The sequence below is a fragment of the Leopardus geoffroyi genome, chromosome C1 (genome assembly GCF_018350155.1).
Source record: "Leopardus geoffroyi isolate Oge1 chromosome C1, O.geoffroyi_Oge1_pat1.0, whole genome shotgun sequence".
NCBI classification, from domain to species: Eukaryota; Metazoa; Chordata; class Mammalia; order Carnivora; family Felidae; genus Leopardus; species Leopardus geoffroyi.
Genome location: NC_059328.1, coordinates 191386476 through 191401513, shown reverse-complemented (window position 1 = coordinate 191401513; position 15038 = coordinate 191386476). Strand labels below are relative to the sequence as shown.

The 15038-nt window shown below is 39.7% G+C and overlaps 1 protein-coding gene across 3 annotated transcripts in view; it reads right to left on the bottom strand.

The window, feature by feature from the left end:
• PARD3B (par-3 family cell polarity regulator beta) overlaps positions 1–15038 on the bottom strand; it is a 1015886-nt gene that overhangs the window by 246520 nt on the left and 754328 nt on the right. The window lies entirely within an intron of this gene.

The following is a 15038-nucleotide window of genomic DNA, read 5'->3' as shown; positions in this document are numbered from 1 at the left end:
ATACCTTGAGTCTAGGGGAAGAGAAACTTTTCCCCCAGAAATTTCTTGTGTTTACTGTTAATGGAGTGATATTCTTTTATGTGTACACTAAGCAGAGCTTCCCAATAAAGGATAATATCCACATCAATTTCAGAAATAATCCCAACAAACACTTTCTCTATTACCGTCCTAATAGATACTGTAAGATGGATAAAATACGAAGATATACAGTTTTTCAATTTTCTTCGTCGCATTCTTTGCCAAACCATCCAAGAAAGAACTGAGCAGTAATATAAAGTTGTTTTTATTTTTATGATTATTATTCAGTAATATAAAGTTTGATAAGATTCCACTACCGAGGGACAGCAGGAGAAAGGGGAAGAGAAAGAACTTCCAGGCATCAGGCAAGAAGGGGCAGCTGTGTAAGCTCAAGAGCTCTTGATGATTTCATCCTGGCTCTTGGAAATTTCTGGGTAAGGATGTAAGTTATTCAGAAGAGAACGGGCATCTTCACCCACATCAAGTTCTCAGGATCGTTCAGCCACAACCCTTTTCTCAATATGAAAAGAGCAATCACTTCCTCTACATGGTTGAAGCAATGTGTGAAGATTCAGGATAAAGGACTTAATTGATCATTTCAAAAATCCTAATTCTTGACACATGATCATTTGCTGATCATTATCAAATTCGTAAAGGTTTAACAGCATCACTTTAGGCTTACCATTTTTGCTTAGTTTTCATTTCTGCTGGTCTCTTTGCAATCTGTTCTAATTTTTGTTTTATAGAAAGCACGTATCATGGCTTAAAGATTCTTCTATCCTAAAGAATTAGTCACCTGCAAAAGATGGAAAAAAATCCTACCTAATGGGGAAAAATTGGCAAAGCCCTAGTTTCTTAACTAGAACTAGCTACCTCTTTGGGGGGCCTCATGTAAAATGAAAATGTGCAGTCTGGTGTTCAAAGGTTGTGAAAATTTTCAAGAGATCAACAGCAGAGCATTAAATGCAGTGCCTTGCATGACCACAAAGCAGGCCTGCTCTGATGGCCTAATGGAAGGGCAGCTCTTGGCCCATGGGAAGGACGAGACATACTAAGCTGCGAAATATTTTCCCAAGAATCCAAGAAGGTTAAACAAGGACCTATTCTATTTTATATCAAAGATATCTCCTTTTCTTTGGACCCTGAGCACACACATCTATCATTTTCTTAGTCCTGTGCTGATTCTCTGCATTTTTTCCCATTTAAAAGTTCTCACCTCACTTACCTCCACTGTATCCCAGGAGATTAACCTCCTCTATCACTCTGGCCCACCTTCCTTCCCATTCCAAATCCACAGCCAATCCAATCCTACATAAGCTTCATTTCTAGAGTGTTCTACAAAGGGCCCTGCACAGTTCTAATATTTTTTCGGGGGAAAGGAGGGAGAATGGTAAATCTTTGTAATCTCTGTAATAAACCCCTCATTGGAAATATCAGTTAATTCTCATAGCACCAGAAGATAACTGCCTGAAAGAAAGAGGCCTCATCAGAAAATAAGGATTTGAGTCCTACCCCTTGAGCAAGTCACTAGGATTTCTGAACCCCAGCTTCCTTATCTGTTAGACAGGAATACTATATTCTTTACTGATCTCATCGAGGTAACACAAGAGGCAAGTGAGAGAGTGTTTATTAAAATGCTTTGTAACCTCTGGAGCACCTGGGTGGCTCAGTCGGTTAAGCATCTGACTCTTTTTGTTGGCTCAGGTCATGATCTCATGGTTTCCTGCATGAAAGGCCCTGCAAAGGGCTTTGCATTGACAGTGCAGAGCCTGCTTGGGATTCTCTCTTACCCCCTCTCTCTCTGCCCCTCCTCCTCCCACGCTCTCTCTCAAAATGAATAAATAAACTTAAAAAATGCTTTGTAACCTCTAAAGAGCTTTAGATATATAGGATATTATTTTGGTGAGTTTCTTTTTCTTTTCCTTCAAAAAAAGCTTTTTTTAAATTTATCTATTTTTGAGAGAGAGACAGAGTGTGAGTGGGGGAAGGGCAGAGAGAGAGGGAGACAGAATTCGAAACAGGTTCCAGGCTGTTAGCACAGAGCCTGATGTGGGGGCTGAAACTCACGAACTGCGAGATCATGACCTGAGCCAAAGTTGGGCGCTCAACCAATTGAGCCACCCAGGCACCCCAGTTTGGTGATTTTCATTATGAGTTTGTTTCTGTAATGCCAGCAAACCGTAGGCAGCTACCAATTTATATTGAAAGGAACATTGATTTATAAATCAGTGCATCTAGCTTTAATTCCAGTTGCTAATAATGTGCTGAGGGATGATGGGCAGATGAATCCACCTCTCCAGGCCCGAGTCTTCTCCTTTGTGAAGCGAGACTTCAATTGTATCACCCAGAGTCTTAACAATTCTAAAATAATTGTATTTTATTCAATTCATTTCTTTGGCAAAATGTTTACTGGGTTCCTTCTATGTACCAAGTAATAACCTAGAGTCCTTGGGATACAAAGACAGGCCGTTTCTTTAAGGAGTTTACTAGATACCCAGAACATTCCAGAAGAGTATGCTTCACCTGAGTGGAACAAAGATGAGTAAGGTCTGATCTGTATGCTCAAGGAGCTCAACAGGGAGATAGCCAAATAGATAGAAAATTACTATATATGTGACGAATTTGGTCAGTAGGGGCTTACTCATAGGCTACAAGGGCAGCAAAGAAGTGGACCTTGCCTACTGCAAGGCTGGCACTGTGGATGTGTTCAAAAAAGCTTTCTGGATAAACTATAACAAATGTCGCTCTTGTCTAGGAGCACACGTGTACTTCTATTGCATATGTTTCTTGTGGTACCCTTAATGTCTTTCATTTACCGTTTGTGGACACATTATTCCCAAGTGGTGGCAAATTACTCCCAAGTGGTGGCACAGGCTGGGCATACTAATGGTTTAAAGGAATTAATTAATGGTTTAAAGGATCTGAAGATACTGGTCTAGACAAATCCTTCTTAGACCGCCTAATGGAAAACCTACTGCTTTGAAGGTAAGGAGATTCTGTTGCTTCTTACCTCAATACATTTTTGGGAGACTTTTAAAAAACAGAAAGATGAAAAACTGATTTTTTTTTTCTCTATATGATGTAGCCACTGTGGGGGTACTCTTTCCACTGTAATAGGGTACTTCTGAATTACATGATAAAACGCGGACTGGTTTTCACAAGAGCAATGAAACTAGATGAGTCAGCAGTCACAAGTAATGAGTCAGGGGCACAGCAAATGGACGGCTCGTGGCTGCAAAGTCTTGAGCACCCTTTAGGTGATGCAGACTCAGGAGCTGAGTGAAACCCGAGGTTCTGGAAGTCTGGTACTGCCTGTACATCTCTGACATCTCAAAGAACTTGAAGTGTCATTCGGCGGCAAGACAGAGACTAAACGTTGCCTGTGTATGACCCAGGCATTGTGTGAAATATTGAAGTGAAGGTGATAGACAGGTAAATCAAAGCAAATATTCTATTTTCCTATAGGTATTAACCAACCCGATAAAATCCTACATAACTAAATAAAAATTACTTCATTCTCTGAGTGACACGGATCTGACTTAAAATTGTGAAGTTCATTATCTTAAAAATAGAGTCCTTCAGGGTCACCAACTACCATATGAAAGCCATTTACAAGACTCCCTATAATCCAGGACATGAGAAACCACAAAACTCTGAAATAAATATCCAACCAGCAAAGATAATCCACGGCTGTACAGTGCAAATAAAAGCTCCACTATGTTTCTTTCTTCCTCCTTCACACATGGTTCAAATATTCACTCCTCCATGTTCACTTGATGTAAGATTCTGTTATCATTATGAGGGAAACCTATAATATGCCGACCCTACAAAGAGTACTAAGCTCAATTACAAATACCATCTTTATATAGACACAAAATCCAAGGATTTTATGGATATCTGTGTAACGAGAACAAGCAAACGGGGTAGAACTAGGCAGCTATAAGACTATTCATCTACAAATTTCCCACATCTATTTTAGTCTTCTAAAAGAGCTTACTACTCCATAAAGAATCATTTTCTTTTAAACAGTTGGTTTTGGATGTGTTTCCTCAGCAATATGCATACACCTGGGAGGCAGGAAGTTTGACGGAAAGACACTGGGACGCTATGTGTACAAACATTCAACAGATGACATCATGCACCTCTTTAAAGGAAGTCTCTGATCTCTGGAAATCAATGTTTTCTCTTACTTGCCCTACATTTCACTTCTTTTAATATTCTTGAGACGGAATGGCAGCCAAACTTACTCACAGAGCTACATTTAGCAATTTTAGAATTAAAACCATATAAAAAATCACTGGGAACAGGAATAATTGCTTCCAATTTCCAAGGCAATTGCTCCTATCTTAAGGCTCCTGGTGGGCAGCAGAACTGCAGACATTTCTGCCCATGGAACCTTTCTACTTAGCAAGATCTTCATTTCTTACAACCTAAGTTTCTGCAGTAGCTTCTTCCTCCCTCCTCTCTCAATCACAGCCAAATTGTATACTCTATCTTTTGACTCAGTTCTAGGCACAGTTGATAAATACTCTCCCCACCTCTACCTAGCCTAAGGGTGCCCTTTCACAGTGTTCTGAAAACCCACCACTCCTTGCCCAAAGGAAATGATCTCCACTAAACTATGGAGATTAATAGGCAAGGTATGGGGCACCTGGGTGGCTCAGTCGGTTAGGCGTCTGATTGATTTCAGCTCAGGTCATGATCTTCAGGCTCATGAGTTCGAGCCCTTGCACTGGGCTCTGCACTGACAGTGCGAGCCTGCTTGGGATTCTCTCTCTCCCTCTTGCTGTACTTCCCTCTCTCTCAAAACAAACAAATATATAAACAAACAAACAAAAAAGATTCATAGGCAAGGTAAAAAAGAGATTATGGCCAACTAGGATTAAAACATTAGTCACTGATACAATTCCCCCAAAATCATTGATACAAATCCTCATCAAGAACAGAGATTTCAAAATATATTTCATTTTACATCATAAATGGGGGGCAGGGGGAAGGAACAAAGTGAGAAAACAGAGAATAATGGCTTAATAACCACTATCCAAACACCAATAGCCCTGCTTCCATGTTCAACTCTATATTTTATTCCAAAAAATAATATTCATCTTTGAAAAATAACAAATCAAAGAATTTCACTTATTTTGAAGAGAAAACCAGGAAGATAAACCAAGAAGGTAGATAAAAAGCTGCTCTTAGCATTGACTTGAGTACAAATAGTAAAATTTAACAAGAGTACTAATTGCCAACAAGGTATAAAATAGTTTTTAACAAAATATGACAGTCATGAACTGTATAATAAAAAAGAAGAGAAAGGCCAAAAATATACTTTTGTAATTGCTAGAGACAAATCATTACAGAAATTAAGCAAAAATGGATAGTGCACAGGCTTTACTGTAAGAGTAGAGATTTTGATTCTTAGAAATATTAAAAATATTGTGGGAAAAGATAAAGGAGTATTTGGGGGGACACTCCCGACATACCTTTTTTCTTTCAATGCATTAGGCTTACAGAAAGAACAGTAAAGTAAAAAATGATTTAGAGAAGAGAAGAGGCCACTTGTGACTTTGCCTCAGGCTATTAAGTACCATAAAAAACATGATTAAAAGTTATAAAAATACAATAAAAAAAGAAACAAAAAGAAAATAGTATTTTGGGAAGCGCTCATAAAAGTGATGGTGGAGGGGAACCTGATACAAAAATAGCAGCACTTTGTAGGGAGGGGAGCGTCATATTTTGAATGAGATTATGCTCTCTCATAAAGCCAATATTATTTCAGTGCAATCAAGTGCATCACTAATGTGCAAAATCTAACTTTATGAGATGCAGCAAAGCAGAGGAGAAAGTTGCCTTTGAATGATTACTCTGAAAGTCTAATCAAAGACATTCTCTCATGTTATCAAACACAGATGTGCAAACCAAGAGGCTAGAGATGGTTTCTTATTGAAAAAGATTGGAAATAAGATTGAGTACCTTGAATTGAATTCATCTCCTCATCATACAAAATCCTACATATACCTGGGAGGCTCTTCAAAGTCTACACGCACAGAATAATGCTCAACACATGTTTGCCTGTGATGTGCTTTTAACCTAAACCCAAATCTTCATAAGCCAATCCAGAAACTCAGGGCTTTCTGCTAACCAGCGGCATACAGACTACTGACCTAACTCAAGAAACATTCAGATTTTGGGACAGAGCTGAAGGGGAGCCAGCTGAACCACCACAAATCACGGCTGCTTGGTGTTTGCTTGGGTACATTCTGGTGATTTTTATTGTGTGTTTACACTCTCTGGATTAAAAAACTCTAACAAGTCTGTACTCCATCGAATGACATAATCAAATAAGATACTATGGAGCATAGTATCACATTTCTCCTTTTTCTAAAAGTAAAAAAAAATTCCTTTTTAGCTAAAGTATTTCTTTCATAGCATTTTATTTTATGATTGGGAAAATGTCAGGTAACTGAGTGCTACCTACTCACTAATTAAAACTCATTTCATTTTGAACTTTAATTATATCTTCAATTCTTATTGCTGTAAAATGCTAATGGATGAAAATCTTAAATACAAATGAATAATTAATGGAGGCATATTTCTTTTTAAAAATTGTTTAATTTAGTTAAAAAATACCCTGTGTTGTAGTGATGGTTGGGTCATGCAGGGAAAGTAGGTTTGTCTTCACTATCTGCTTTGAAAAAAAAATGCAACAAGAAACATGAACTTAGCTCCTCCTAACTATCTGACTATGGGAGACCTCTCACAAGCCAGCAGAATTTGGACAGGCAGTGTGGGTACGATCCAAGAGAGAGTATATATGAAGGGACTGTTTTTGGTATTTCCTTCTCACCTTTCCTGGCTTCTCCCTTGAAGATTTAGTTGTAGCACCTATGATACATTTCAGATTCCCCAGCCCAACCAACAGCCAATGTAATAGTGTAAAAAAGCAAAGCTGAAGAGGTTATCACTTTTCTCATTTCTTGCAGCTTCTTTCCAGATACCTTTTTCTCTCTTCCTGCCCTGAAGTGAGGACATCATTATTAGCAAAGGACAGAATATAGGGAGGTGCAGGAGAGGCCAGTTGTTCAGGAAATAGCTATCATTTGGCAAATGGCGTAATAAACACATTATGATCTTTGATGCAGTGGGTAATGAGCCAGTATATACACAATATCAAAGCTAAGATTATTCTCAACCTCTGTATGTATTTTTTATTTCATCTGTACTTCCCTTTTCAATTTATTTATATTTTCCAGAATTCAACAGGTCACTTTCTAACAGCACCTAAGAATTATTATTATTATTATCCTTTGCTGTTCATTATTTTGTATCTATCCTACTCTGAAATAAAAATCTTCCTTATTGGTTAAATGACAATAGTCAAAGGCAAGATTCAACGTTATGAGAACTAATGGACATGCACATCTCTCAAAACTAGGGTTGATTCTGACAGATTAAAATCCCCAATCTACTCTCTCTGTGACTTTCAAAGTGTTGGGAATGAACCGTTTTCAAAAAGTAAATGTCACCATTTTGTGTAATGAGAGGAAAAACCAATATATGAGACAACCATGGTCCATGTCTCATTCCTTGGTCATCTACCTGTCGTGTCGTTTTCATCTCCAGGTAGGGTCACCGCTCGGGAAGTCTGTCTCCTATCCAGCTTTGTGCTGCAACTTGCCTGTCCAGTCTTGCACATTGTAGTCTTACTCCTTCACTCAACACTTTGGAGCCATTGCACGTCTTGGTAACTTCATGTCTCTTGTGACTATATTACTTTGCTGCATAAAAGTGGAATTTTTGTGGGTTGGTGACCCATTAAAAATAAGAGGACAAGAATGGCAAAACCATCTCTAATTAGTTGTTCCACAATAAAGGGGATGTTCTATGCACAGCAACGGAGAGGCACTGTTTGTGTCCCTCTTCAAGACATATCCTGTCATTCAGCTGCATGGAGCATGGATGTGGCTGACACCCTCTAGGGATTTATGCTTTTAGGATCCTTCTCAAGTTTTTGACTTGAGGACACACTCTTCTGAGGTAGCCACAAGTCAGTGAGTGACTGAATACAGTAGGGTTCCAGAACCTGTTTCTGCCCAGTGTAAAACTCCTCTAATGAACGATTTGCTCTGGAGCTCATGTTGGGTTGGCCAAGGCTTTATCAGACTTGTGCTGTGGTAGAGGCTGTCCTTGCCCAATCCTGTCTCCTCCCATTTTTATCTTTCGCAGGTATTACCCCCTTAATTAACCTTTTGCACTCCCACTTTGTCTTAGCTACTGTTTCTGGGGGACCCAACTAGTAACCTCTGATTATCATTACCTATCTCTGGAAAGAGATAGCTTAGCTTAGACTAGGTTCCCAAATTCCCCCTAAATCACCAGGCAACAGGCTTAGTAACAAATATTATTTTATATAAGGAACCAGAGACAAATATCTCAAATGTTGGTAATGTTTGCTAGGGCATCAAATGCAATGGAAAACTTGCAGGTTGTTTCACAGATGATTCCAAATTTGACAAGACTATCTGTCATTAATCCTACTACTTTCATGCTGTTTGTATAAAGGACTGCATGTTAAAATACCCTTAGGACGCTTCCTTACCCATTTGCCCTCTTCCATTATGGCTTTTTACTTCAGATTATTTGGATTCTGTATATCCAGGAGTAGGAAATTCCATAAATTTTTACATCTCAGGTGTTCTTATATAGGTTGGCTTAACCATGTTTACTTAAGAATAAATTACAGATTATAATTAATTCAGGCTACTTAACCACTCTAAGTAATTGTAATTCACTCACAGATTTTTTATTACGTTTTATTTTTTTAATGTTTATTTTTGAGAGAGAGAGAGAGCAAGCAAGGGGGGGGCAGAGAGAGAGGGAGACAGAGAATCTGATGTGGTCTCCATGCTGACAGTAGAGTCCAATGAGGGGCTCGAACTCACAAACTGCGAGATCACGTCCTGAGCCTAAACCAAGAGTTGGTCACTTAACTGACTGAGCTACCAAGGCGCTTCAGTTTTTTATTTTTTTTAACCATAATTTTCAATGGTTCACTGATAATCTTGACCTAGACATTTTATAATATTCTACAGAGATTAGCCATAGAATCTATATATAATTTCATGTTTGGGTCTATATTATTTCATAAATTTATATTTATAATTTCATATTTCATAGTGCATGTCATTTCAGATCTGAGCGACAAAATAGCATCATTACAAAGTGTGATGATTACAACAATTCAAAGAGAGGTAACCAATACCTTTGACAGCAATCAGAAAAATCAAAACCTATCTTGACTAATTTGGAGAAGTGTTTTTGAATAAGGAATATGAAATTTAATGGAAATGATGGAGGGAAAGGCACTTAAGGAGGAAAACCCAAGTGCATAAATACAAGATGGAAATGTATTCCCGGTGTTCGACCACAGCATAAAAATACACCGGAGTCACAGAAGGCCACTCACAGGGAATGAGCCATCCGGATACTGGTTCTATTCAAAAAGGAAGCAGGACACCAGCATGCCTGAACCGAAGTAACATGGGTGAGAGCTGTGAACTCATCAACAGACGGTCATTCCTCATCAATCAGGTCCTCACTCTGTGGGGAGAGGAAATGTGGAGATCGAGAATGGGTGGATATGATCAAGGAAATGAAGAGTAGGATCTTTGGAGACAGGAACCTGGAGAAGGACCACCTGCAGTTTGCAGCTTCTTATAAAGAGGTGACCACATGAAGGATGGTGTCTGCACTTATAAGGAAGCTAACAAAAGCTTGCATGGTATCACCGGGAATTTTAGGCAGTAAACTTCAATGCCTCGAAAGCCAGGCAGATAACCTAGTAGAGTAAGCCAGGGGAAACCTAAAGTCCTCTTGGAATCTCTCTCTCTGTCCTACTTTTAATGGAGGTATGGGCACAAAATCATTTCCCTTTCTTCTTAAGGCTCCACAACAAGTAAAATGACTGCAAAACTACAGTGCAAAATATCACCTGACAGAGCCTCAGCTGCAGGGAGACAATGGGGCAAAGTAGAGACTGTAACAAGCTGGCCAGTATGTGCTTCCTGCTAAATGGGGCCAGCCATATTGTCAGATGGAACATGGCCCTAGGGGGCCAGATGGTTTAATTTTTTTGGAGAAGCCAGGCATCTGCACTTATGTTCAGTTTTTAATATAAGAAATCTACTTTTTAAATTTTGAAAGAGATTTCCTCAAAATAATACATGCAAATAATTCATAATTTAAAAATTTATAACGTACTAAAAGTGGCTCGCTCCTGAGGTTGCTCCTGAGGCAACCATGCTGAAATCTTTAAAAAATTTTTTGTTTTTAATGTTTATTTATTTTTGAGAGACAGAGTGGGGGGCGCAGAGAGAGAAGGAGACACGGAATTTGAAGCAGGCTCCAGGTTCTGGGCTGTCAGCACAGAGCCTGACATGGGGCTCGAACCCACAAACTGTGAGATCATGACCTAAGCCGAAGTCGGATGCTTAACCGACTGAGCCACCCAGGCGCCTCACCCATGCTGAAATATTTTAACTGATATCCACACTTCTAGAAAATGAGCTTACAAAATTATTTCTTGGTTGATGAACTTTAGTCATTATTTGGTGTCCTTCCATGATGGTAGATAGAGTCAGTTATCTGTGTTCTTCATCCTCTTACATATACCCATATTCCTGATAAAGTTACACCACCATTTGGCTTAAATAAATATTCTCTGTAATGCTTATGTTATTATAACCCAATAAACACTGTTTAGTCCAGTGTCCCAACAATCATTTCTTCATTCTCGTTCATTTTTCCCACTGGAATCAATCATTGCCTCTTTTAAAGTTTGGCATGGTTTGTATATATTGTTACTAATACTTTCTGGTCATTCCAGTACTGCCATTGTGTCAAAAAAATTTGTTCCACTTCTTTCCTCAGAGCTATCCCTCCTGGAGTGTGGATATCATCATCTCCTTCATGTGGCTGCCTCTTCTGGTTTGGTTATTGCTGGGCCTGGTTACTAGATGGGGCTGTCTGGGGGCCTTCCCTACCCCGTAGTTCTCAGGTTGCCCTTTGTTCTCCTCTGGGTTGGATCCTTGCTTCCTGGACCTGACTGACATCTTCCATTTTCTTGATTTATTCTCCTTTATCTGGTGGACCATATCCTCCAGTAAATCCTGAGAATGGATACATGAGAGAGAAAGTACCTGATTCCTCATGTCTGATAACGTTTTTAGTCTACCCCTACCTTTGATTGATAGTTGGGCAAATAATGCATCCTAAGCTGAAAATAGCTTTCACGGAATTTTGAAAGCATTTCAACCGCTGGTTTCTAGTTTCCAGGATTACTGTTGAGAAGTTCAATGCCATTTTCATTCCCGATCCTTCTCAGGAACATGCCTCCCCGTCCTTTTTTTTTTCCTTTCCAGACATTTTAGGATTCTTTTCCTTATTCTTAGTGTTCTGAAATGGTATAAGGATAGGCCTTAATTATGCTGGGGATCTTATCTTTTGTACTCCCCTTTTCTCTGTTATCTCTTTTTGACATTTCTACCCCATTAGAGGTAGGACATGATCTTCCAATAACCTTTATTTTACCATTGTCCATGTTTTGACCTTTTTTTTTTTCCCTTCTTTTTACGACAGTTCCTCAGCTTTATGTCCCAATCCTACTATTCGATTTTCTTCATAACTTAAGATTTTTGTTCTATAATTGCATCTGGTTCTTGGTGCCAGGATAAAATGTCTTTTCTTTCTGATAACATTATAATGAAATGATGACTTCCTTGGCCTTGCTCATTGTCTCTTTTTCTGCTTGATTCATGTATCTGTTCACTTTTTATTTATTTGATTTTTTTTTAAATTTTAGTCTCTTTCTTATGAGAGGCCTTCCTCAATATCTGGGGATCCATGGTTGCTTTTTAATGTGTTCGTGTGTCACCAAAAGGCCACGGAGACTTTCTGCAGAAATGGGTGGACCTTGATTAGTGAGCCTCATTGTAGCATAATGTGGGGACCAGGTTTGTGTTGTGTCGTCTCCCACTATCAGAAGCTGTAGCTCTTTCCTCTGTGATTGTTGCATTTCACCCGAGAAGAATTTTTTGGACAGAATACACTAGAGCTAGAAATCCCAGCTTTTCATTTGACTCCCTGGTTTAGTCCTACCCCACCTACTTCCGTTGGACTCAGTTTTCTCTGAACCTGGAGTTCAAATTCTCCAGGTTTCTAAGGAGGTGGAAGGAGGGGTGACACTTGGCAGCAGGAAATTGGGGGAGGGGATGTCTAACTTCATAAAGAAACCTTCAACCAAACCATTCGTTTTCACTTCTGTGCCAATGCAGGCTCTCATCCATAGTTAATACCTTTAAGAGTTGTGGTTTTGGAATATATTAAAAATTCTTCCTTTGGAATATGAAAGTCAAACAATTGTTAAGTGCTATAAGGGTGGAGGAAGAGTTAAAAGATAAACTTCTTTTTTTTTAAAGTTATTTATTTATTTATTTATTTATTTATTTATTTATTTAGAGGAAGTGTGAGCAAGGGAGGGGCAGAGAGAGGAGAGAGCGAGAAGCCCAGGCAGGCTTTGCACTGCCAGCACAGAGCCTGATGCAGGGCTTGAACCTACGAACGATGAGAGCATGACCTAAGCCAAAGTCGGATGCTTAACCAACTGAGCCACCAAGGCACCCCACAAGATAAAATTCTTGACTACTCGACTTTTGATTGAACATTTTTGTGATACATTTCCTGAATTTAGAATACTTTATTTTTATTGTTTGACACTCCTCCCCTGCCCCCCAACATACACACCTACATAATCTTACATGTAGTTCAAGTAGCTTGAGTGCAAAATGCCCAAAGAGCCTCAAATAAAGACCCAAACACTACTGACAAAGACCATAATGGCAATACCAGAGAAACAGAACTGAGTCCCCAAGACAGGCCGCTGAGTGAGACCCAGAAGTGGGCATTTGTCAGCCGAGGTATTGAAGACTATATTCAGTATTTCTTAGAAATACCTGTGGAGAAAGTCAGCTACAAAATCAAGGGCCATCTGGCACAGGTGGTCTGTCCACAGTCATGCCAAGGAGATGTCCCGAGTCGACAGCCTGTGAGTTGCCCACAGCCTGTGCAGAGCGAGAAGGCAGGGCAGAAATTATTTCACTGATCCTGCCATTCTCCCCCCAGCATCAAGCCTGTTTACCTCTCTCGTCTCTTCAGAGTATCACTGGTAGGTCCTCATGTAATATGTTTCTGTGTGTCTCATTTAGTCCGTTATCAACATGCCCCTATTTCTGTTTCTTTTGACAGTTCCACAGCTTTTGGTCTCTGTGGTCTCTCCCGTGATACAACACAAAACAAAAACCAACTAACACATTTCCCAACCCCAACGCTCTGATTTCTCACCATCTCCCGTGTTCAAAAATATAGTAGGCCCAGTGGCAACACCATTAAAAGATCAAACACTGCATATCCGCTGGAGACTCTAATTTCTTGAACGTTCTTTCCCTAACCCCCTACCACTTTTCCGCTGCCACAAAGAAAATAGCCTCCTTGCTGCTGGTGCTACTCTTCCTCATTTAAAAGAGAAGAAAAGAAAGTTCATGGCTGGCAACTTCAATTTCCTTTTTCTTCCATGTATACAGTATATTAAAACATCCTGTATTATATGGGGCTGGGGCAGGTGGGAGGAGGAGGGTCAGGCCTGGGGTGGGGGGGCTGGGAGGAAGGCGACCATTTAAGGAGAGAAAGAGGAGATACGGGGGCCCTCAGGAAGGCAGGGGGGCAGAGGAACAGATAAGAAAACATACGTTAGGAGGCCAAGACGCAAGCATGCTGTTCTCCACAGCTGTGAGCCAGGCCAGGGTGGCTGGACTGTGCTTTTATAAGGAATGTGTCAGACGCTTTGTAGTTACTTCTTAATTTTACAGATGGCCAGAGAAAGTGCTTATATTACTTGCCTAAAGTTAGCACTGAAGGCTGATTAATACAAGATGTCCTGACCCAGGACCTATGTGTAAGGCAGGAGAAACAATCGAAGGAATACAAGTGTCCCTGTAGGATCCAAAGTTAAATGTTTGAAGCGACGAGAGCAAACCATGTCTGAAGGCAAATTGGTTAAAATAAATCATGTCAGAACCATGAAAGTAAAGAATCTAAACAGCTCTCTAACTCCACTCTAAGACTGGCTTTCTAAGAGTAACACCATTTTTATCCCCTTCATGCTTGGAGCGCATGTTATTGGCTATCAGCAGAAAGCTGGGGAAGGTGCCAGAGATAAGGCGAGCATGAAGCTGATTCATCGAGGGCAATTAGAAAATATTTGACAGGAAAGCTTTCCTGTGGGGGTGTGCAGAAGCGGGGGGGGGGGGGCTTTATCCACTTGGTCATTTGGCCTCGTCTTCATTAGCGACTGAGGTAATAGAGAGAACCAAAGGGACCTGAGTCATAATGTGGGTATTTACTATAAACAGACTTGAGACACACAAGATTTAGCACTGAAGGAAAGCCAGATAGAAATGAATTTGGGGAGTTTCCCTCCTAATGAAAAGCCAGATAAAGAAAAGAGATTTAGTCATTCTGTGTTGCCAAATTGGTAAAAGCTTCTGAGGACAAAATAATAATATAGATATTGCCTGGGTAACAGACAAAAGAGATTCCAGAGAAGATTGTGAAAAGCAATTTTCTGTGAAATGAATCCTGTTTTCCTACTGACTTACATTAGAAAATCAAAGATGCATGGCGATGGGGGAAAAAAAAAGTTGGCACCTGGATGGTATAGTAACTCAAGCAAAATAACATATTTTAGGTAAGTTTTGTCGGTCACAAATAGTTCTAAAACTGAATATTGACATATTACTTATCATGCTGTAATTTGATTACTTATCTTGCTGTAATCAAAATGAATCACAAAATAAAATACCAACAATGAAATCAGAGCACATTCCCGGGAATTCTCCGGTAATACAGATGTATGTGTTGCCTTGCGTCATATTGTTCCTATTTAGAGTCTTGCGATCTCCAAAGTTCTT